This window comes from Podarcis pityusensis (genome assembly GCF_964106645.2).
Source record: "Podarcis pityusensis genome assembly, chromosome: 2".
Lineage (NCBI taxonomy): Eukaryota > Metazoa > Chordata > Lepidosauria > Squamata > Lacertidae > Podarcis > Podarcis pityusensis.
This window is the reverse complement of record NC_138029.1, coordinates 74,475,109-74,497,840: the sequence shown is the minus strand read 5'-3', so window position 1 is coordinate 74,497,840 and position 22,732 is coordinate 74,475,109. Positions and strand designations below refer to the sequence as shown.

General features: G+C 42.6%; 2 protein-coding genes and 1 long non-coding RNA gene across 7 annotated transcripts in view; 1 reads left to right on the top strand and 2 right to left on the bottom strand.

Annotated features, from left to right (window-relative positions):
* Positions 1-15,797, bottom strand: part of RAD54L2 (RAD54 like 2) — a 79,561-nt gene extending 63,764 nt beyond the window's left edge. Inside the window, exons 1-3 of the mRNA XM_080996390.1 lie at positions 15,431-15,797; positions 13,593-13,655; positions 5,930-6,034 (exon numbers count right to left, since the gene is read on the bottom strand). The gene's annotated coding sequence lies outside the window, so the exon portion shown is untranslated. The remainder of the gene's footprint in view (positions 1-5,929; positions 6,035-13,592; positions 13,656-15,430) is intronic.
* Positions 88-19,860, bottom strand: LOC308472037. 3 transcript variants are annotated; one of them, XR_013983254.1, is made up of 5 exons: positions 19,421-19,860; positions 17,924-17,946; positions 15,791-15,829; positions 15,319-15,387; positions 88-711 (listed from the first exon to the last, which is right to left on the bottom strand). It is a non-coding gene; the product is annotated as an uncharacterized lncRNA (long non-coding RNA). The 3 variants fall into 3 exon arrangements; XR_013983255.1 differs by lacking the exons at positions 88-711; positions 15,319-15,387; positions 15,791-15,829 and adding an exon at positions 15,995-16,794; XR_013983256.1 differs by lacking the exons at positions 88-711; positions 15,319-15,387; positions 15,791-15,829 and having other exon boundaries at positions 15,995-17,946; positions 19,475-19,860.
* The window catches only part of DCAF1 (DDB1 and CUL4 associated factor 1), a 55,463-nt gene continuing 48,563 nt past the window's right edge, over positions 15,833-22,732 (top strand). For 2 of the 3 annotated variants that reach the window (XM_080996388.1, XM_080996386.1), the window contains exon 1: positions 20,040-20,164. The gene's annotated coding sequence lies outside the window, so the exon portion shown is untranslated. Of the gene's footprint in view, positions 15,988-20,039; positions 20,165-22,732 lie in introns of those variants that run through there. The other variant, XM_080996387.1, reaches the window with a different exon arrangement.

Here is a 22,732-nt window from a genome sequence, read left to right as displayed (position 1 = left end):
AATAGGGGGTTTGCACATCTAACCCTCTGCATCTGTTTTCCTCTCCCCTGTGGTTCTGCAATCCCTACTCATGCAGAAAGTATCAAATTGCATTCACATGGTGAGGTTTTATTAAAGAGAATAAGATGGTGGTTGTCACATTGGCTTTTCCCATCAAAAAAGTAACCTCCTAAAGAAAAAAAGACAATTAAATCTGATTGGTTTTTCACACATTGATCTTGAAGGGATTTTGTAACTATATCCCTAGTTACTAGACCTTCATATTAGATTATGCTTCATGATAAATCCACTGGAGATAATGTCTGTCAAGACTGTTGTTTAAAGTGTTACATAAACGTACAGTGTGTATGAATGTACAATTTACTGTGTTGTTATTCAGTCTGCACCAACTCAACCTGAATGGTTTGTCTCCAGTTTGTTCCCTCCTCCAGGTATTTGGCTGTTTGAACATTGCAGTTTGTTTAGGCACAAGCAGAAAGGCTCTGGATGATAGGTGTCAACCAATGGATTATGGTCCTGCTATGCCTGGGTGGTGACAAGCTTCAGTATACCGGTAATTTAGAAGAGTTTGTTGGAGAGATCTGTGAGTTTTTGAGGACACTCCCAGCTCATGGACTCGTAACCAGTGCTGCTGCAGATCACCCTTTTGGAATACACCAAAGATAATGGTGTCATCCCCTTTTGTTGTTTTTGTGTTGATTGGTAATGTGTCTGGGGGAGGAAATGATTTTTAAAAAAATATTTATGCATTTTTACAACTGTTGTAAATAAATAATACATTGTCAATCACACATCCATTTCCTAAGGACTTCCCAGTGCACCTTTTTGTCACATCCTATGTAAACCCTGATCAGCTGCATATCCTGATATCCCACCCATTTTTATCTCAAATCTTCCTTTATTTGATATTATCTGCTGCTTATATATTTACTCCCACTTGCAGGTTGAATTGAATATCCTTCTAAGATCGTCTCCAAAACACTTCCACTCTTTTCTTAACTGTGTCTCATTTTATTTCTTATTTTTGTGGTAATAGTTGCTAATTCTGTTTGGTCTATCAATTTATTCTGCCAGATTGCTTTTGCAGGTACATCTTTTTCTTTCCATTTTTTTGCACAGGCTATTATAGCTGCAGTGGTCACATATAAAAAGAGGTTGAGTGCCTTCTTTGGTAAGTCATCACTTATTATCCCTAGTAAGGCGTCTGGTCTTTTGGGAAATGTGAGTTTAAATATATTTTTTAATTCTATATGGATCATTTCCCAGAACTCTCTAGTGTATTTACACAACCACCACATATGCATCAGGGTTCCTTCAACCCTGATGCATATGTGGACCCTTTCCTATACATTTTCACCAATTTGCTAGGTGTCCGGTACCACCAGTACATTTTCTGTAGGTTTTCCTTAATAAGATAACATGCTGAGAAATTCATGGTTTCCCCCCATAGTTTCTCCCAAGCATTTTTATATTGTAACCAGTATCTATAGCCCATTTAATCACTGTCATCTTAACCATCTTGTCTTTACACTCCCACTCCAATAACAGTTTATATATTTTAGAGATTAGGGAGGGAATGATTATGGGTCCTACCTGATGACAACTGAGAGCTCCAAGGGTGAGTACTATGTTATTTTGCCCCACCTTTTAATGTGAGCTTAATTTGGGGAGGCAGCAGCAGACGTGAGAATACTGCAACCACCAATAAATACATGCTTGTATATTTTGTAGGTAGGCTGTTTATCTCTTGTTTTTCTGTATTTTGGACATGCTATTACGGGGGACGTGGGTGGCACTGTGGTGTAAATTACTGAGCCTTGGGCTTGCCGATCAGAAGGTTGGCGGTTTGAATCCCCGCGACGGGTGAGCTCCCGTTGTTCAGTCCCTGCTCCTGCCAACCTAGCAGTTCAAAAGCACGTCAAAGTGCAAGTAGATAAATAGGTACCGCCCCAGCAGGAAGGTAAACAACGTTTCCGTGCGCTGCTCTGGTTCGCCAGAAGTGACTTAGTCATGCTGGCCACATGACCCGGAAAAACTATCTGCGGACAAACATCGGCTCCCTTGGCCAGTACAGTACAGTACATCGGCTCCCTTGGCCCCATTCGCATCCTGAGTAGAATGTAACATGCGACTGCGCGTTGTGTTTCGCCGCTTCCGCGCCTGCACGTGACGTCATTTTGAGCGCCTGCGCAAGCGGCGAAACCCGGAAGTAACGCGTTCCGTTACTTCCAGGTCGCCGCGGAGCGTAACCTGAAAACGCTCAACCTGAAGCATATTTAAACCGAGGTATGACTGTAAAGCGAGATGAGCGCCGCAATCCCAGAGTTTTTGCGACTGGACTTAGCTGTCAGGGGTCCTTTACCTTTCACCTTTAGTAGTTATTATGGTCCCACATGTTAATATGGATCTTTAATAGGATATCTTACCTAATAGTTATTTGTGGCTCTAAAATGTGGAGTTTTTATTATATTTGGCTTTTAGTTATATTTGTAGGATGCTCCTAACCACTCAGATGTTTATTCTGTTGATGAAGTGGTTGTATATAAATTACTTAAATAAATGAAATGAAATGATTCTCCTAGAAGCATGCTGCACGCCACACACTGTATGCTTCCTTAAGTAACAGTGAGAAGCAGAAAGGGATTAATGGAAACAGTTGCTCTGGTACTTGTGCTGTGGGACAACATTCTAATAACCCCAAAGTGTGAATGTTCAGTGCATAATTGCTGCCCAGCAAACAAATACCATATCCACCAAGTTTTAAGCTACTTATGCTCCTTATCTGCTTCAGGGTACATTGTCCCAGCACATTTAATACTTGCCCTTAAGGAAAAAAATACTATGTACGTAAATATTCCTTTGACCAGTAGTCCTGCAGCAAGGGGCTATACGAAGCACAGTTTAGGTGAGATAGCATCCAAAAGAGGATGGCTGCTGTGCTAATCACTAAAAGGATCCTTCCTTTGTCATAACAGATATACATTTTACTCTGACAGCAGCTTTTATATGCCTGTCAACTACAATATGAGTCAGTATTCAAGACATTATCAATTACAGGCATTAGAGGATGTGAAGGTCATTAAACACAAATTATCTCCCTGTCTGTTAAGCTGATTAAAAAATGCCAGAAAATGCAGCTGGTGAATTTTGAGCTATCACTGTCTGGTTCTATGCACGTTTACGCAGAAGTAAGTTCCAATGATTTCATTGTGAATTGTTCCCAAGTAATTGTATTTAACTATTGCAGGTTCAGAGTCAGTGGTAATTTACAAGCTAGAATTCAGCCACATTTTCATTTCTGTAAATCATTTCAAATAACTATATGTGAAACTATAAAGTGTCATTCAAGAGAGGAAATTTAAATCACCTGTTCCAAATAAAGATAATCATTGAAGTATCCTCCTGCAGAGAAGTTGTATGGATGCTGTAAAATGATTGACAAAAATGCACATTTGAAATGCTGGAAGTTTGTTTCCGCCCAATAAATTTTATTAAAGTTTGAAAGAAATTATACATAGGTTAATATCTTTTTATCATTCTTTTTTTAAAAAAAACCTAATCTACCGGTAAATAAAAACACAAACCAAAAGGAGGAAAAGAAATACTGGAAGTTATCTGAAGGCTGAAAGGAAATACAGTGGTACCTCGGGTTACGTACTTAATTCATTCCGGAGGTCCGTTCTTAACCTGAAACTGTTCTTAACCTGAAGTACCACTTTAGCTAATGGGGCCTCTTGCTGCTGCTGTGCCGCCGCACGATTTCTGTTCTCATCCTGAAGCAAAGTTCTTAACCCAAGGCACTATTTCTTGGTTAGCGGAGTCTGCAACCTGAAGTGTATGTAACCCGAGGTACCACTGCAGTGAGAACTGCAAATGCCAATTTACATCACTGGGCTTCATTGAAATAAATGCAAGCTATAAATAAAGCAAAAAATGGCTCCTGGGAAGGTATGGAATGGGTCAATATGATAGAGCCCAGAGATAGGAAGAAATGATGAGGAGTAGCAGTGGCAGAGCTTGAGAGAGTGAGAGCTTGAGAGACTGACATCATGATCCATGTTAGTCAAATTTCAGACCTGGGAGTAAAATGATGGCCCCTGGGGCTGCAGTGGCAGGCCTGGGACTGAAATGGGGCCACTAGACAGGGCCTGTTATTCCATTCCTAGAGCCATCATTGGAGTTCCATGTCATAACATTCATAAGAACCCTGCTGGATCAGTCTCAGAGGCAGGGGAGAATTGCTGTCTCTCCCCACTCCACTTCTGTCCCCGGAATGCCCTGGCTCTCACCCAACTCAGTAAGAGCCAGGACATTCTGCACTGAACTCGGTAAGAGCTAGGGGGCAGGGAAGACAAGTGGCAGCACCACGCTCCAGAACAGCCACTGTCTTGACAGTGGCAGCAGCGGTGGGATGGGCAGAGTGCCACCTCTTGCACTTCCACTGCCTGGGGTGGGTGCTTCACTCTGTTTTATGGGAAGGCCAGCCCTGATCAGACCAAAGTCCATCTACTCTAGCATCTGGTTCTCACAACCTCACTCTCACTGGTTGTGCTTCCCAGCAACTGGTGTTTAGAGGCCTATTGCCGTCAACTAAGAGTTAGCACACAGCCATTGTGGCTAGTAGCTACTGATAACCTTATCTGCCATTAGGCTGATGGGAATTTTAGTTCAGAAACATCTGGTGGGTGAGAGGTTCCCCACCCTTGATGCAACATCTTGTCTTCAAGAAGAGTCTGGAGAATTTGAAAACTTAACACATTTTGGTGATGTTCTGACTGGTACAAGTACAGTATAGCCATTGCCCAACTATGGAGTTTTATCTTGGTAATACCCTTCATTAGGGCTATATCTAGGGTGATGTTCCGCTCCTCAAGATAGTGAACACTATTACAGAGGTGCTTACTTCCCTCTAGAGGCGTTATGGGGAACAGTAACTGTGAGCAGATCTACTTGCAAGAGAGGGAGAAAGAGAGAGAGATGGGCATTGCTATGTTGAACAGCAAGCTGGGGTCCTCCTCCGTATGAATAATAGACATGTTGGCAAAAAACCAGGCTACCCTTTCACACAGATTCACTTGCAGGGTCTGTCTTCCTCTCCTGCTAGCAGGGCAGGTTTCAAGGAAGGGCTGCAACTGGCTGGGTGAAGCAATTCATTTTTTCATTGTAAGTTTTTAAACTGTTTAAAATTATTGTAACCCACCCTGGGACCTTAGGGTGAAGGGTGGGAGAAGAAGAAGAAGAAGAAGAAGAAGAAGAAGAAGAAGAAGAAGAAGTTGGGGGGGTTAGCTGAAGTGCAGACTGGAATTACCATACTGATTATTAGTTAAGCTTTGAGGCTCCAATACTTTGGCAACCTCATGGAAGAGAGACTCCCTGGAAAAGACCCTGATGTTGGGAAAGATTGAGGGCACAAGGAGAAGGGGACGACAGAGGACGAGATGGTTGGACAGTGTTCTCGAAGCTACTAAAATAAGTTTGACCAAACTGTGGGAGGCAGTGGAAGACAGGAGTGCCTGGCGTGCTCTGGTCCATGGGGTCACGAAGAGTCGGACATGACTAAACGACAACAAAGTTAAGCTTTGGCCATTGGCCTTTTGGGGAAAGCCCATCACTCTGTGAGGGAAGGGTTGTTGTTGAGCGGAAGAACATCTGCTTGACATGCAGAAGGACCCACGTTCAATCCCCAATATCTCCAGTGCTCTGAGAGACCCTACCTGAAACCCTGTAAAACTGCTGCCAGTCATTATAGATGATACTGACCTAGATGGACCAATGGTCTGACTCAGTACAAGGAACTTTCCTATGCAACACAGTGCAATTGTATCTTCTCGTCCTATGGTCCTTCGCCAGTTGTGCATTTTGCTTGCCTCAGTTTCCTAGTCCTGCTTCTAACCATGGAAACTTAGCTTTCATTCAAAATATACTGAACCTGCCGCCACGACTCCATCAATGAGTGCATTCATTTGTTCCATCAGATGCAGAACATCCTTTTCATTTATCCACCGTGCTCCAAAAGTCATAGAACCAATTCCACCTTAGAAAGAAAGTTAATTACATTTGCTTTGTAGTATTTGCAAGGGCAATTTCCAATGCTAACGCTTTTTAGATTATGCTTTTGAGGTTTCAGGTGACTTGTGGATGAACACATTTTCATATTTCTTACCAGTAATAATTTATATAAAATATTGTTTTACTCATCCCTTTAACTCATTGATTTCTTTAACCTCCAGCAATCTGGTAGATTAATGCTTTATTATGTGCTTCTAGGTGTATTTATTTACACCCCACATTTTTTCACCATTGCCAAAGGCTAATATAATCAACATTTAATTGAAAATATATGCCGTAAGGCTACAGTCCTGTCCATACTTAGCTGGGACTCAATGAGTTTTAAGTAGATAAACTACAGGAATGCACTGTGAAACAGCTAAAATATGAAGGGTATACAATCCATTTAGAAGGTTTCTTATGCAAAGCCCCATTTAAATGAGTGGGGATTGCACAGTTGGAATAACTGTGTGTAGTTATACACACTTAAGTCCCATTAAAAAAAATTATGGGTAGGGCTAGGAGAGAACCCTGTCTGAAATTTTGGAGAGCCTTAGCCAGTCAGTGCAGACAGTACTGAGCTAGATAGACCAATGGTAGAACTCAATATACAGTGGTACCTCAGGTTACAGACGCTTCAGGTTACACACTCCGCTAACCCAGAAATAGTGCTTCAGGTTAAGAACTTTGCTTCAGGTTGAGAACAGAAATCATACTCCGGCGGCGCGGCGGCAGCAGGAGGCCCCATTAGCTTCCGGGGGCGGCGCGAACGGCAATGGCGGTCCTCTTCTGAACGGGAGAGGAGGCTCCGCAGACAACGGGTCGTCCGCTACGGCGAAGCGGAGACCCTTTTCGGAAAACCCCAGGCAGCAAGAGCCTGGGGTCTTGAGGCTCGGTGGGCGCCTTGAGCGACCCTCCAAGCGCTAAAGGAACCCCGTAAGGGGCTCCGGAGCGTGGAGGGGGGTTGCGGCGCTGAGAGCTGCTTCACAGTCTGTGGAGCGAAGCCGCGCTGCTGCTGCCGGTGAGCGCTGATCCCTTTTCCTGTCAAATTACGGATCCGGACGAAAAGCAACTTATTCGTGAGTAAAAGACTGAATCACTTGAAATTAGTGACTTTAAAGGAAAAATCTAAATTGGCTTGAACTTGGCTGAAAGCGGAGAGACGTGGAAACAGGAAGTCCGTCTTCCGCAGCCATTGAACTTGAAAAAAGCAATCAGCTGGAGGAGTGGAGGCTGAAAGAAAGAGATTCTAAACTCTACAGATCTAAGCATCTATTGAACTTGCAATTTAAAGTAAAGACTTTAAGCTAAAGATTTGGGATTATTATTTGCACTTGACTTTCCTCCTTTTATTGGATTACAAATTAGAAGGTGAAACCCAGAGTCAGGAGCTGCCTGAGCATTAAGAGATTGAGCTGTCAGTACTGCAGATTTGGATACTGTATATTGGAACTTGCAACAATCTGAGGGTATTGAGACCTTTTAAATTTGAAACATTCTTTTTGGAGATAAATAAGCACTGTCTGTAACAAAGTGACCATTTATAAACTCTGCTAAAAATTTGTATCTGAAGGTTCTTGGACATTAAATTAGACTCTGAAAGACATTTTAAGCTCCCTCTAGAGGATTGGATTAAAACAGTGACTTTACATGTACATTTACTTTCGATTCCCTTGTTGTTTGCTTGCTCTGGGCCTTTCCATTCCCATGGGAATAACTCAGTGTGACCTTGACTGACAGATAACGTTGGAATGAGTGGCACAAGAAAAAGAGGGAGAGTTAGACAAACAACTTTAACAACTCTAACCTCAGTTTCGCAGACACGTAGATCATCTGTACCTACTTTGCCCTCAGAAGTAGAAGTTGAAGAAGTTGCCTTGTCACAGGCAAAAGAGGGAGAGGGTGAAGCAGAGCAGTTACAATTGGAAGATATGGCCTCAGGAGTATCTGTTTCTGTTCTAGACAAAATTTTTGAAAAATTGGAAGCTTTGGACAAGAAAGTAGATGTGCAATCAGCAAAGATTGACAAAAATACAGAATGTCTAAATAAATTAACCATACAAGTGGTACAGAATACACAAGCTATTGGACAGTTAACGGAGGCCTCAGCAGAAAATCGGAAATTGGCTGAGGACACCAGACAAAAATTGGAAAATTTAGAGCAAGAGGTAAGACCACTCACTAAACAAGTTGGGGAACATCAGATTTATCTTTCTATGATAGAACTGCGAAATCGTGAGAATAATCTGAGGATTAGATCAGTACAAGAGGCAGAAGAAGGAAATCTAACTGAGTTTTTGACCAAAGAATTCTCCAAGTTCTGGAATTTGGAAGAAAAGGACTTTAAAATTGTGTCAGCTTTCAGACTTGGAAGATTCATAAAGAAGGAGAGGCCCAGAGACTGTTTGATAACATTGAGATCAAAGGAGGAAAGGGATAAGATTTTGGGCCTACACTTCGGAAAGTCACTGGAGGTTTTGGATAGAAGAATTGAAATTTATAAAGATATCCCAAGACAACTGCTGGATCTTAGAGCCGCCTATTCTGAACTTGCTAAGCTATTAAGGAGCAACGCAATTCCATTCAGGTGGGGATTTCCCCAAGGAATATCTTTTACCTTTAGAGGGAGAAAGGCTAAAGTTAGAACATTGGAAGAGAGAGACAAATTTTTGGCTACATACGGAGAGGATCTTCAAAAAGGAATTGAACTACCTTCTGGGCCTGGGGCAACGCCAGCATCAACACCAGCACCTGGGGAACCTGAAGATTTAGAGAAGATACCACCCCTGGAGAAATAACCAGATTGATCCAGGATGTCTCTGCAACTGCTGAGTTGGAATATTAATGGTTGTAACATTCCGGAAAAAAGGAAGAAAATATTTCACATATTAAAAAAAGAACAATTGGACATTATCTGTTTACAAGAAACACATGTGACGAGGCTCCACAGAAAAGTGTTAATAAATAAAAGACTGGGCCAGGAATTTGTATCGTCGGACAAAGTTAAGAAGAGAGGCGTGGTGATATATGCAAAAGAGAGCCTGTCACCTAAATTCCTATTTAAAGATGAACATGGAAGAATTTTGGCTATTGAGATACAATATCAAGGAGAGAAACTGTTGATATTAGGAATCTATGCACCTAATGAAGGGAAATCGGAATTTTACAAGAAGCTGCAGGAGACAATGCTGGACTATCTGGATTACAACAACATCATAATGATGGGAGATATGAATGGGGTCGTATCAACTAACATGGACAAGTCACAAAGTCAAAATGTTACAAAAGACGGCAGACTACCTAAAACCTTTTTTGAAATGACTGACAATATGGATTTGATTGACATTTGGAGGACAAAGAACCCACTAGGAAGAGAGGGAACATTCTTTTCTGAAGCCCAACTGACCTGGACAAGAATCGACCAAATATGGATTTCTAGAGGCCTGGCACCTAAGGTCAGAAAAGTGGAAATCTGCCCAAAGACCTGTTCCGACCATAATGCAGTAAAGATGGATATGACACTATTACCAACTGGATCCTTTAGATGGAAGATGAATGACAATTTGTTCAGAGATCAGGAAATTACCAAGAAGGCCCAAAAAGTTTTGAAGGACTATTTTGAGATAAATATGAATAATATGGTGGAAAAAAGAATAATCTGGGACGCAAGTAAAGCTGTAATGAGGGGATTCTTGATACAACAGAATGCAGTAAAGAAAAGAACACAAAATGAGAAAAAAGATAAGATCTTGGATAAAATAAAAGAATTAGAGAAGAAATTAAGAGTGAATCCGAAGTCACAGCCAACTCTGAGAGAAATTAAACTTTATCAAACACAATATTCTAAATTGATAAATCAGGAAATTGAATGGAAGGTTAAATTAATGAAACAAAAAACGTTTGAGTCGGCGAATAAATGTGGAAAACTGCTAGCTTGGCAGTTGAAGAGAAGACAAAGATTAAATACTGTTACAAACTTAGAGGTTGATGGAAAAAACATTCAGAATCCAGTGGACATCAGAAAGTGTTTCCAGAGATATTTCAAAAAATTATACACCCAAGGGCCGCAAGACGATGTTGAGATTAAACAATTTTTGGCAAAAAACGGACTATCTAAATTGTCACAAGAAAATAGGACAATCCTGAATTCTAAAATAACACGACAGGAGATTGAACAAGCCATTCAGAACATGCAACTCGGCAAATCTCCAGGACCAGATGGGCTGACCTCCAAGTACTATAAGACATTAAAAGACTATTTGATACAACCCTTGATGGAGGTCAGCAATGAAATTATGGAGGGGAAGAGGGCACCGGAGTCGTGGAAGGAAGCGTTCATCACATTAATACCAAAGTCGGAAACTGAAAAGACACAACTTAAGAACTACCGTCCCATCTCTCTTTTAAATGTGGATTACAAAATATTTGCAGACATTTTGGCAAATAGATTTAAAAAAGTTTTAAATGAAGTAATTCACAAGGACCAGGCTGGCTTTCTCCCAGGTAGACATCTGTTTGCTAATACAAGGAACATTATTGACATCTTGGAACTTTTGCAAACAGATATAAATACAAAAGCAGTTTTAATTTTTATAGACGCGGAGAAGGCCTTTGACAATATCTCCTGGAAATTTATGATGGGAAATTTAAAAGAGATGGGAGTGGGACGGGGTTTTGAGAATGGGATTGAGGCGATATATTCAGAACAGAAAGCTAAATTGATAGTTAATAATGTGGTTACAGAAGAGTTCAAAATTGAAAAAGGGACACGACAAGGTTGCCCTATTTCCCCTTTGTTATTTATTTCGGTTCTGGAAGTGCTATTGAACATGATTAGAGGGGATCGGTTGGTGGAAGGAATTCAGGTCGGTCAGAAACAATATAAATTAAAAGCTTTCGCAGATGACTTGGTCTTGACCTTGCAGAAGCCAGAGCCCAGTACGAAAAGAGTATTACAACTGATTAATGACTTTGGTCGGGTGGCTGGATTTAAACTAAATAAACAGAAAACTAAGGTTTTGGGGAAAAATTTGACTGACACAGAGTCAGAACGGTTTCAGAATGAGACGGAACTCAATGTGGTTAAAAAAGTAAAATACCTAGGGGTAAACATAACAGTAAAAAATCTAAGTCTATTTAAGGATAATTATGAAAAATGCTGGACAGAAATTAAGAGAGACTTAGATAGTTGGTCAAAATTGAAACTTTCTTTGTTAGGCCGAATTGCTGCTATCAAGATGAACGTATTGCCAAGGATGTTGTTTTTATTTCAAACACTTCAGGTTTTGGACAAAACGGAGTGCTTTCAGAAGTGGCAGAGAGACATTTCTAAGTTTGTCTGGCAGGGCAAAAAGCCCAGAATTAAGTTTAAGATATTAACCGATGCAAAACAAAGAGGGGGCTTTGCCCTGCCAGACTTAAAGTTGTATTATGAAGCCGCAGCGTTCTGCTGGCTAAAAGACTGGCTACTTCTTGAAGACACTGATGTGTTGGATTTGGAAGGGTTTAACAACGCTTTTGGTTGGCATGCATATTTATGGTATGACAAGGTTAAAGCAAATAAGGCCTTTAAGAACCATATTGTCAGAAAATCACTGTTTAATGTCTGGACAAAATATAAAGACTTGCTGGAAAATAAAACACCAAGGTGGCTTTCACCTCTGGAAGCTAAGGCCCGAAAAAGACCCAATATGGAGGCTAAATGGCCAAAATATTGGGAAATACTAGAAAAGGATGGAGACAATTGGAAATTGCAGAGTTTGGAGAAAATGAAAGACAAAGTGCGAGATTGGTTACATTACGCTCAGATTAAAGAAGTTTTTAAAAATGATAAGAAACTAGGGTTCCAGGTGGAGAAATCGAAACTAGAAACAGAATTGTTAGAACCAAAGATTAAGGTATTTTCAAGGATGTATAACTTGCTGTTGAAATGGAATACACAAGATGAAACGGTTAAATCGGCTATGATAAGGTGGGCACAGGACATTGGGTACAAATACATAATATAAATACTTATCTGCAACTTACCTACACCACAAAATATTTATTATTATTATTATTATTATTATTATTAATAATAATAATATACCGCCCTATACCTGGGGGTCTCAGGGCAGTTCACAGAATAAAATCAAGATATAAAACCACAAAATACATTCTAAAAATAAAAACAACAACCCAATAGACACCCCCCCGTGTAATTCCTTGTAGGCAGGTTCCAGGTATTGCATATTAAAACAGCTTTATCTCAAACTATAGGCTAGACCTACTTAAGGGGGCACATGTCTTAAAGGTTTGTAAGCAGTCGAGGCTCAGGGTCCCCCCCCCCAAATTAATTGTAATCCCAAGGACTTTGCCAAAAGCAGGCATAAATCTACAGGAACATGACTGCTGCATCCCAGTTTCCTTAAATTGGACAAAATGAAGAACTTAACACAAAACACATTGTTAAACTATGGAATTTGCTCCCACGAGAGGTAGTGATAGCCACCAACTTGAATTGCTTTGAAAGAGGATTAGACAAATTCATGGAGGTTATCAATGCCTACTCACCATGACGGCTACGTTCTACGAGTGTCAGAGGCTGTAAAACCTCTGAATGCCAGTTGCTGGGAATCACATGCGAGGAGAGTGCTGTTATACCATTAGGTCCAGTCGTGGCCGACTCTGGGGTTGCAGCGCTCATCTCGCTTTATTGCCCGAGGGAGCCGGCGTACAGCTTCCGGGTCATGTGGCCAGGATGACTAAGCCGCTTCTGGCGAACCAGAGCAGCGCATGGAAACACCGTTTACCTTCCCGCCAGAGCAGTACCTATTTATCTACTTGTACTTTGACGTGCTTTCGAACTGCTAGGTTGGCAGGAGCAGGGACTGAGCAACGGGAGCTCACCCCGTCACGGGGATTCAAATCGCCAACCTTCTGATCGGTTAGGTCCTGCTTAATGTTTTTTGTTTAGCCACTTTGAGAACAGGATGCTGCCCTAGATGGGTCATTGGCCTAAATTAGCAGGATCTTCCCATGTTGTTGTGGCGATGAAGTGGCAAAGAGAGGAATATGGGATGAAACCGAGAACAGTTCAAGGATGGGGATGAAATTATGTTGGAGGTACTGTATATAGAGTGAAATGGAGGAAGGTGACACCATGCATTCGATGTAAAAGCCAGGTGTGCTTAGCAACGAGAATGAGATCTATGGTCTAGTTAGTTTTAAGCACAAGGGTTGTGGGCAAGCATGGTTTTGAAATGGGATAGACATTGCGCTCAGATCCTGCTTGTGGGCTTCTCATGGGCATCTGGTCGTTCACTGTGAGAACAGGATGTTGGACTTGGTGGGCCACAGGCCTGATCCAGCAGACTCTTCTTAAGTTCTTATTGCATTAAAATAAACAATATTTTCCAATGATCTTGCACGGTTCTTAATGAACCAGTGCAGACAAAGAACTAGAGTGATTGTTGAAAGCCTCTAGCATAGAAGTAAGCACTGCAAACTATGGCAGTCCTAAAAATAAGAGGAATAATTGTTCTGTAAATCAGTTTTAAACCTACCCAGACATGCTCAAGTTTTCTCATCCAAGCTCCTCAAGAGAACATAATAGAAATAGAAAACATCTAGAGAATAGAAAAATGAATGAAAGTCTTAGGTCATTTTTATATGCTAAGAGGCTGCAAAGATGCAAACTAATTAATTCAGAAGGGACATCAAGAGGAGCAGGCATGGCAGATAATAAATGAATAGCACTGGAAAGACAAATTGAGTTCTTTTCCTTCATTTAACCTTTGCATTAATCAAGAGCATAAGGCAGATTCAAAACCAACAATGTGCAAAGTAATAAAAGGAAGTTTTAATGGTGTATTTTATAGTTAACCTGTGGGTCAAATTGGCATATGACATATCAGGGGAAAGTGTTAGTTCAGTATATTGCAGAACTGCTAAAACAAGTTACAGGAAAAAATACCGTATTTTTCGCCCTATAGGACGCACTTTTTCCCCTCCAAAAATGAAGGGGAAATGTGTGTGCGTCCTATGGGGCGAATGCAGGCTTCGGGAAGCTCTCCACAAGCCGTGGGAGAGCTGTGTGACTTCGCGCAGCTCTCCCACGGCTTGCGGAGAGCTGCCTGCACCCCGAAGCCTGGGGCACGCTGAGCTCAGCACGCCCCAGGCTTCGCGCAGCAATCCCACGGCTTGCGAATAGCAGCCTGTTCTGGGGGCTGGGATCGGGGGAAGCTCGGGCTTCCCCCGCCCCAGCCCCGCACCTGGGAGGGAAATAATTTTGTTTCTTTATTCCCCCCCAAAAAACTAGGTGCGCCCTATGGGCCGGGGCGCCCTATGGGGCGAAAAATACAGTAACTTGGAACCTTGTATTTTAAAGCAAACATAGGGAATGCTGCCTGCACTGGGAGAAACCTCATTCTATGGACAATAGCCATATTCACAATAAAGATGTTACATAAGGTAAGCATTGGTACATTTCAGTTTAAGCTCTCCTTGGTTCTTTGATGATAAACCTATCTGGCCATTTCCCTTCTGCTGTAGAAATCCACTTTGGGACAGTTACATTGTCCTTCATAGTAGATCAGTGTCTTGTGGGTCACCCCTAAAACCTGTTGTATTCAGTGTGATTAGTTAAATTTAGGACTGTAATCTTAGTATTTGTGCTCATGGGCCCAAAAAGATTGGTGAGACCTGGTGCATAACAGTTGACTATTCTTCTGGGTCAAACTTTGCTTTGAGCTCATAGTCACATGAGTTGTCTTCTGGCCTTATTGTCAGCTCACATCTCATGGGACTGGAATAAAAAAGTAGTCCAGTAGCACCTTAGAGACCAACTAAGTTTGTTCTGGGAATAAGATTTGTGTGCATGCACACTTCTTCAGATACACACAAAAGTTTATACCCAGAACAAACTTAGTTTGTCTCTAAGGTGCTACTGGAATTTTATTTATTTATTTCGACTGCGTCAGACCAACATGGCTACCTACCTGAATCTAATCTCATCGGACCCTTCATTCTCTGCAATGTTCCTCTCAAGCAAAAGGCTCTGTCTTAGCTTCCACTTGCCTACTGAATACAGGATCCTTGGCTGCGTCACGTCTCCACAGCATATATTATATTTGTGCACTGGCCTGGACTTCTTATTGAGAAAAATATCCTGAACAAATGACCTCAGCTTGTTTGTAGCACAAGGTATGGGACAGGACAAACCTAATGCCTATGCTGGATGAGTCTTTCAGGCTGAAATATACTGTCCAGCAAATCTGAAGTTTATTTGACCTTTTCTTGCTCTTTGTTTTCAGGGGAATGCCATTTAAGAATAGTAGAGCATGTGGCAGAATCTGTTTCCTGTTTTGTAGGCTCAACACAAAAAGAAAGAAAGACATTTTACCAGTTGGCTTTGAGTTCAGGACAAACCTCTCCATCCTTTGATATTCATGAATCTGTATCACAAAAGAACAGCTAGCAAAAGTGTGCTCTGAATACAGGGCTTTATGATATGCACCCACTGGGATATTCTCCTGTTCTCTTCCCCCTTTCCCTCATTGTTAAATGCATGTGTGGCATTAGTGGGGAAATCCACCTGGAACACTTCAGTGCCCAAAGTTTACCAAAAAAAATCTCATCTCCAGCATAATCCTTTAGATATTCATTGTGAACTAATGTGTATTTTGGGATCTATACAACCTATCCTGCAGTATCTTAATTTTCAAAGGCTTCTTGTGAAAACCAAAGAAAGAAATATGCTTACAAGAGAATATCTGGCTGCTTTGTGACATCAGAATGGAATCTGGTGATAAAACACATGTTTGAAGAAGGCAAGGTGGTTGTAACAGAAGAAAAACTAAATGAAACAAAGTCATCTGCCACCAGAAGAAAACGAGTTGCCGTCTTCTCTTAATGCTGAACCAGCTTCATCAGCGTTAATCAACAGGTTTTTCTCTAAAGGTAAAGTGTTCTGTGAAATACAGCCTTCTGCAAACTTATGGGAAATATGTTTGCTACTGGGTGTAGTCTCAATAAGGAGTCATAGTGAAACTTAGGTATTTATCCGACAAGTGCACCTGTATTATGTGTTTTCAAATGCCTGTTTGATGGAGCCACACACCTTACATTTTTAGGCATAAACTTGAAATCCCTGGGCATCTTTGATCTACTTCCTGAGAGTATAAAAGCCCTAGGAACACAGGAAGCTGCCTTATACTAAGTCAGACCATTGGTTAATTTAGCTCAGTACTGTCTACACTGACGAGCAGTGACTCTTGAGAATTTTAGGCAGGAGTCTCTTCTCAGGCCAGTGATGCTGGAAATTGTGCAGCTAGAAAAAGTACTCTACTGCATCTCAGAAAATGTGCAATCTGTATGAACATTTAGAACAGTGGGAGTGTCTAGATTTGGGAGACAAATGGTTGCATGCTCTCCTTCCCAAAATAATTTAATCTTCCTCTTTTGATAACTCCTTTGATAATATCTATTTAACTTAACACCTGTTAATCTGATTACACCTCTAGTCCAATGTATGGCCTTTATGCTATTGTTTTTGCTTTATTTTGGATTCTTCTTCCATGTTCTGTTGTAGTGATTTTTTCCAGAACAAAAAATTTTGTGCTCCTTCCCATTTTGCACTCATCTCTTTGATTCTTTCACTCATACTTCATTCTTTCCTATTGTTTCTGGTCTACTTTTCTGCTCAGTCTTCATCTTTTCTTAGGTAAGGTGTTGCAGTGGGTGATGGCATCTCGGCTCCAGGTTTTCCTTCAGAAAACTGAATTTATTATCTACTTCAATCTGGATACCAGCCTGATATGCTCATAACACTTATCCCAAGAAGGGTGTAGACTAAGTACACACTTTACATCTAAAGCACATGACTTCTTCACCCAAATACTACTGGGAAATGTAGTTTACATCTCATGGAATTACAATTCCCACTACTGTTAACAAACTATAATTCTTAGGATTCTTTACTAGAAGTCATGTGCTTTTAAATGTGCCTAAATTTTATGGTGTGCAGGCTGCCCTAGACCAGGTCAGATGAGACCTAACAAACTGAAACAATCCAAGCAGTATAGGGGTTCCTTCTGGCAGCAGGAAGTATTCCAGTTTGGATGACTGGTGTTGGGAGGGGTTGCACACCTTCTGAAAATGCAGGGTCACAGCTTGGGGATGCTCTGGACTGGCCTTAGACCTAGCCTTAGTTGTATACAAGAGTGCCTTTGCACATGGAATGATTCTCTGAGCACACTATATCTGGGTGATTTTAGGGGAACAGCAAAGATGGGGCTTCTTATGACTTGAATTCTAGAACAGATTATGCTGCTGTTTTTAACTGCTGTATCTATTCTTTTAGTTTAGTTTGCATTTTAGGGGTAGTATTTTAAATTGGTTTGTTGTAATATGCTGTTTTTATAAATAAACATAGAAAATACAATAATAATGATAATTCTGTATCTGACATATAGTATATAGTATTCAACATCTGACAGGTTGCATGCAATAGCAGTTTACATTTGACAGTGTCTGATGGTTTCTACAGAAATGAACAAATGTTGTATTAACTTCCATCAGTCATTTAACTAAAAGTCAAATGTTGACGGTAGATTCTGATTCCAAACTTTAGCTCATCTCTACTAAAGGAACTACAGAATGAAGTGATATAATCCCCGGCCCATAGGCTTACTACATACAGTACATAGACCCGAATTAGTATACCGGTTATCATACACGTGTGCAATAAATATTTCATGCACTAAAAATAGTATCTAACCTCTCTCAGGAAGTTAATTCTAGTCAAACCTGGAACAAATAATACTTATAGCCACTTAAAAGTCCAGTTCAATGAAATCTATGTCATGGATTGCTGTCTCGTTCTATGTGCACTTACTTGAGAATAGGTCCCACTGAACTCTGTAACAGGGAGAGAGAAGTGGTTCAGATAGCAGCTGTAATTTTGTTTTATAAGGATTACATACTATGCAAACCTAACCATGTCTATTCAGAGGTAAGTCATATTTAATTCAATGGGGTTTACACCCACATAAGTGGGGTTAGGACTGCAATCATAGACAGAATAACATACAGTGAAATGCTGTGGATTTTTGTTGAGCAGCAAGAGAGTTCAATGGGTCTTACTATATTTTTGTATTAATTATCTCAGAGGAAATTGCTTTCTATATATTTAATTTGATGCTGTGAATGAAAATAAAAGTGAGGCACTGGAGAGGGTGAATGTAATTGTTATTTATTTGTAGAGAGAGAGTTTTATTTAATGTTTCTGTATTATTGACTCTGAAAAATCAATAAAACACTAAATTACAAAAAAGAAAAAAAGGTTGCAAATATGGACACAACAGTTAAATTTGATGGCTATGGTCAGGTTTGGCTGACTCGCAATGTAGCTTATTAACCAAATGGTTAATATTGTGATTGCAGTATTGATATGTATTGGTGTTTATTGCTGAAGGATTTTGTTCTTTGTTTATGTACTGTCAGCCATGTTGAGCACTATCTTATAATGGCAACACCAATACTATGATGTTTGAAATGCCCAGAAAAACAAATGGGACCATGAATAATGGGTTGTTCCTTCTAATTTTAATTTGTATGGTTCTTGGAAGAGCACTTGTGAAGTTCTGAATGCAAAGCAGTATTCTGTGCAAAAGTGTATTCATATTTTGAAAAGGAACAGCCATAGGTATATACTATATTTTTATTTCCTATTTCTCTGCAATGTTACCAGCACTTAAAGCTGCAATTTTGTATATACTTATGGATATAGAATATATGAGACATATGCACTGTAAACCTATTAATTTCAATGGAATCAGGTATACCTAAATCCATATAGGATTGGGCTATTATTTGGAGCAACTGCTTTTCTCTATGTTAGAACCTGCATTGGAACTTACAAAAAAGAGAATTTGAGTGCACGTCTTCTCATAACACAGGTCTTATGACTATGGATGAACGTAAACTAGAATCCAAGATTTAAAAAGTTGTACAGTTTGAAACAATGCAAAACACATTTATTAGTGTGTAAGTCCCGTAAGACCACAATGGGACCTTCAAGTAAACATTTAGGAAATGGCCACTAGCTTCCCAATGTCTGCTTTGTATATTATTTCAGAGACAGACAGAGTTTAGCTGCCTTGGATCTACTCAGTTAGTTCCAAACTCCAATATCTACCAACCTGGGCCAGGCACAAAAGATACATAGTGTTAAAGAACAGGGTGTCTGTGAGCACATTCTGAGCCCGATAATTGGTTTTCAGTACCAGAAGTGAACTCAGCTCTGTCAGTTCACCCCAAAATAAAACCCTAGTTAACCCTCTTCATTTCAGCAACGATTTAGAAGGGAAAACGCAATTTTGTCGTTGCTAACCTTAAACAACCTATTGCAAATCAGCCAGAGATCTACCAGTAGATCCCAATCTACCTTCTGCCCATCCGTCATTTAGCACATGGTAGGTTGGCCCTGGATTTAATGCATTCAGGTGAGCGTTACAGCAGCTGTGGAGCCAGTGCCCATCTCTTTCCTCCGCATCTCTTCGCTAAGGCAGAAGCACTTTTCAAGCAGAATAACGTTGCACTTGGTTTCCCAGCGCCTGAACGCTTTCATCCAGCTTCTGACAAATTTTCAACTGCGGTGACTCTTGATAACTCCTTCAGCAGCTGCTCTTCCAGCTCCCGTTTCCTATTTCAAAATTATTTCCTCGACAGCAGTAAGGGCAAGCAAGCTGTCAATAGCGCGCCTTCACCGGCTGCTCCCTCAAACACGCAACGAGCGGCCTATCGGCAGGAGATGCAGAGATGCGCTATTATGGGGACAGTAGACTGCAACTCCCAAAGTGCTTTGCGAGAGGATGGGAGCGGGCTTTGGGCTCGGCGGCGCACGCGCAGGTAGCCCGGACTACATTTCCCTGTCGCCAGAGCGCGCGCCGTCCCCCCCCCTCCGGCGTGCGTGCGTGCGAGCGAGCCGATGAGCGCGTGGGAGAGGGAGGGGGGGTGACGGAGCTCTAGCGCGGTGACGAGCAAAGTGTGTGCCCGCCATAGTGATAGCAGCCGCCGGGCCGCGGTGCGTGGGGGCCGGGAGGAGGCCGAGAGGGGCAGCAGCGACGCCGGACAGGTACGGCGCGCGGGGGGCCGGGCTGAGGGGGGAAAGGGCAGGCCGGCAAGCCGAGGCCGGTGACAGGCGCAGGCCGGGGTGGGGGCCGCCTCGGCAGCCCGCCTGGGCGGACGGCGCGGAGGCTGCCTCCTAGCCCCGGCAGCGAGGCTCCCATGTGTTCCTGGCTCCCTCTCGCCGGTGCCCAGGACCGGGAGGTGGGGAGGGGGGCGGGCGGGCGGGCGGACGGAAGGCGGCTCGGGCCCTTCTCCGCGTTGCCCTCCCGGGCCGGGAGCAGAGGGAGAGGAGACGGCGCTGGCTCTCGCTTTATCTCCCCGTGTGAAGAAGGGAAGGGAGTTTGAGGGGGTCGCGTGCGAGGGGGAAGTGCCCATATGAGGAATACGTAGCGATATACCTAAGCCATGGGTTGCGGTCGTGGGCATGTTTTCCGTAAGCCGCGGTGCGACCGAGTTCCGAGTCAACGCGCGCAGGGCTGCCCTGGTAGGCGAGCAACTCACTTTTCTCTCGTCTCCACGCGGATCGCCCTGCATCTTTCGGCTTCTCCCCTCCCCCTCCCCCCGAAAGTGCTGGAGGCGGAGAAGAGGGGTAAGGGCGATGCTGGGGGATCAAAGACCAACATGTATTGCAAAGTAGAGGGTAGTTTCTTCCTCTGCCCCTGCCTCCCTTCCTCATTTACTTGCCCGGCTTCTGGTCCTTGCTGATCCTGCCAGCGCGAGCATACCTTTTCTGTTTTGTTCCCAACCCGCTTTTTCTTCTCCTCCTCTCTGGCCCCCAGCTGTCACCTCTCAGGGTGGGGGAGGGACGCTGGCGCCGTGGCAGCTTTTATATAAACTCTCGAGGGAGGTTTTGTCTGCCCGAAGCTTATTCTCTCCCCCCCACGTGAACCACCGTTCTCTTTGCGACACCAATTGTAGGGCTTAGTTTGAGTTAGGAAACTGTTTTCGATGCCAGAATTCAGCTCTGCGAAGTTGTTCGTGTCTTTGTGCGTGTGAATAATTCTTTTCCCCAGACAAATGGGAAGCTACTACTACCCCTGCTGCATACACGTTGGAGTGGGGAAGAAATTTTAGATTGGTTTGAGTTGTAGTATATTTAATTTTAGAACTTAGCCCCAGATATTGAATAATACAAGGAACACCTGTGATGCTTCTCTCTTGGAATATACTATTTACTGATACACCTGCCCTTATGGGCAGTGTGTTCTGTGGTAGGGTGACAGTGGCTTGCATATTACAGGGACCTCTGAGGGAGTGAAAATCTACCTTGCAGCCCTTGCATTTGGTTTCTTATATTGGTAGAAGCCAGGCCATCCAGTATCAGGTGTTGTGGGCAGTGTTAGAAACTCGGATATATAAGTTAATTGCCAAATGGCGCCTTAAACCTAGGTTACAGTCACCACAATGGTATGTCTAGGTTTCACCCCCTCCAGCTGAGTTGTTACTGTTATTAATATTGTTTTCATTCTATACTGCTTTATGTTTTAAAGAAAAAAATCTGCAAGCTGTTTACAACACATTAAAACATCAATAATAAATAATAATAATAAATTTTATTTATATCCCGCCCTCCCCAGCCGAAGCCGGGCTCAGGGCGGCTAGCAACAATAAAACAGTACAAAAGTACAGCACAAACAACACTCTAAAATCATTCATTATAAAATTAATTAATTCAAGCCACTGGCAACCATTGGGCCAGAGCTCCGCGAAGATTGCCAAGGGAGGGAGTCAGGCTGTGCCCTGGCCAAAGGCCTGGTGGAACAGCTCTGTCTTGCAGGCCCTGCGGAAAGATGTCAAGTCCCGCAGGGCCCTGGTCTCTTGTGACAGAGTGTTCCACCAGATCGGAGCCACGGCTGAAAAAGCCCTGGCTCTAGTTGAGGCCAGCCTAACTTCTCTGTGGCCTGGGACCTTCAAGATGTTTTTATTTGAAGACCGTAAGTTTCTCTGTGGGGCATACCAGGAGAGGCGGTCCCGTAGGTACGAGGGTCCTAGGCCGTATAGGGCTTTAAAGGTTAAAACCAGCACCTTAAACCTGATCCTGTACTCCACCGGGAGCCAGTGCAGCTGGTATAGCACCGGGTGAATGTGATCTTGCAGCGAAGACCCCGTAAGGAGTCTCTCTGCAGCATTCTGCACCCGCTGGAGTTTCTGGGTCAGTCTCAAGGGCAGCCCCACGTAGAGCGAGTTACAATAATCCAGTCTGGAGGTGACTGTCGCGTGGATCGCAGTGGCTAGGTCAGGGCGAGAGAGGTAAGGAGCCAACTGCTTAGCTTGGCGGAGATGGAAAAATGCCGCCTTTGTTGTAGCTGCAATCTGCGCCTCCATGGAAAGGGAGGTGTCGAAGATTACACCCAAACTCTTAACGGACGGTGCTGGCACTAATTGCGCCCCCGCAAGAGATGGGAGTTGCCCCCCCAATCCCATATCGTCCCGTCCCAGCCACAGGACCTCTGTCTTCGAAGGATTTAGCTTCAACCGGCTCCCACGTAACCATCCAGCCACAGCTTCCAAACATCTGATCAGTGTGTCTGAGGCCGAGTCAGGATGGCCATCCATCAACAGATAGATATCAGAA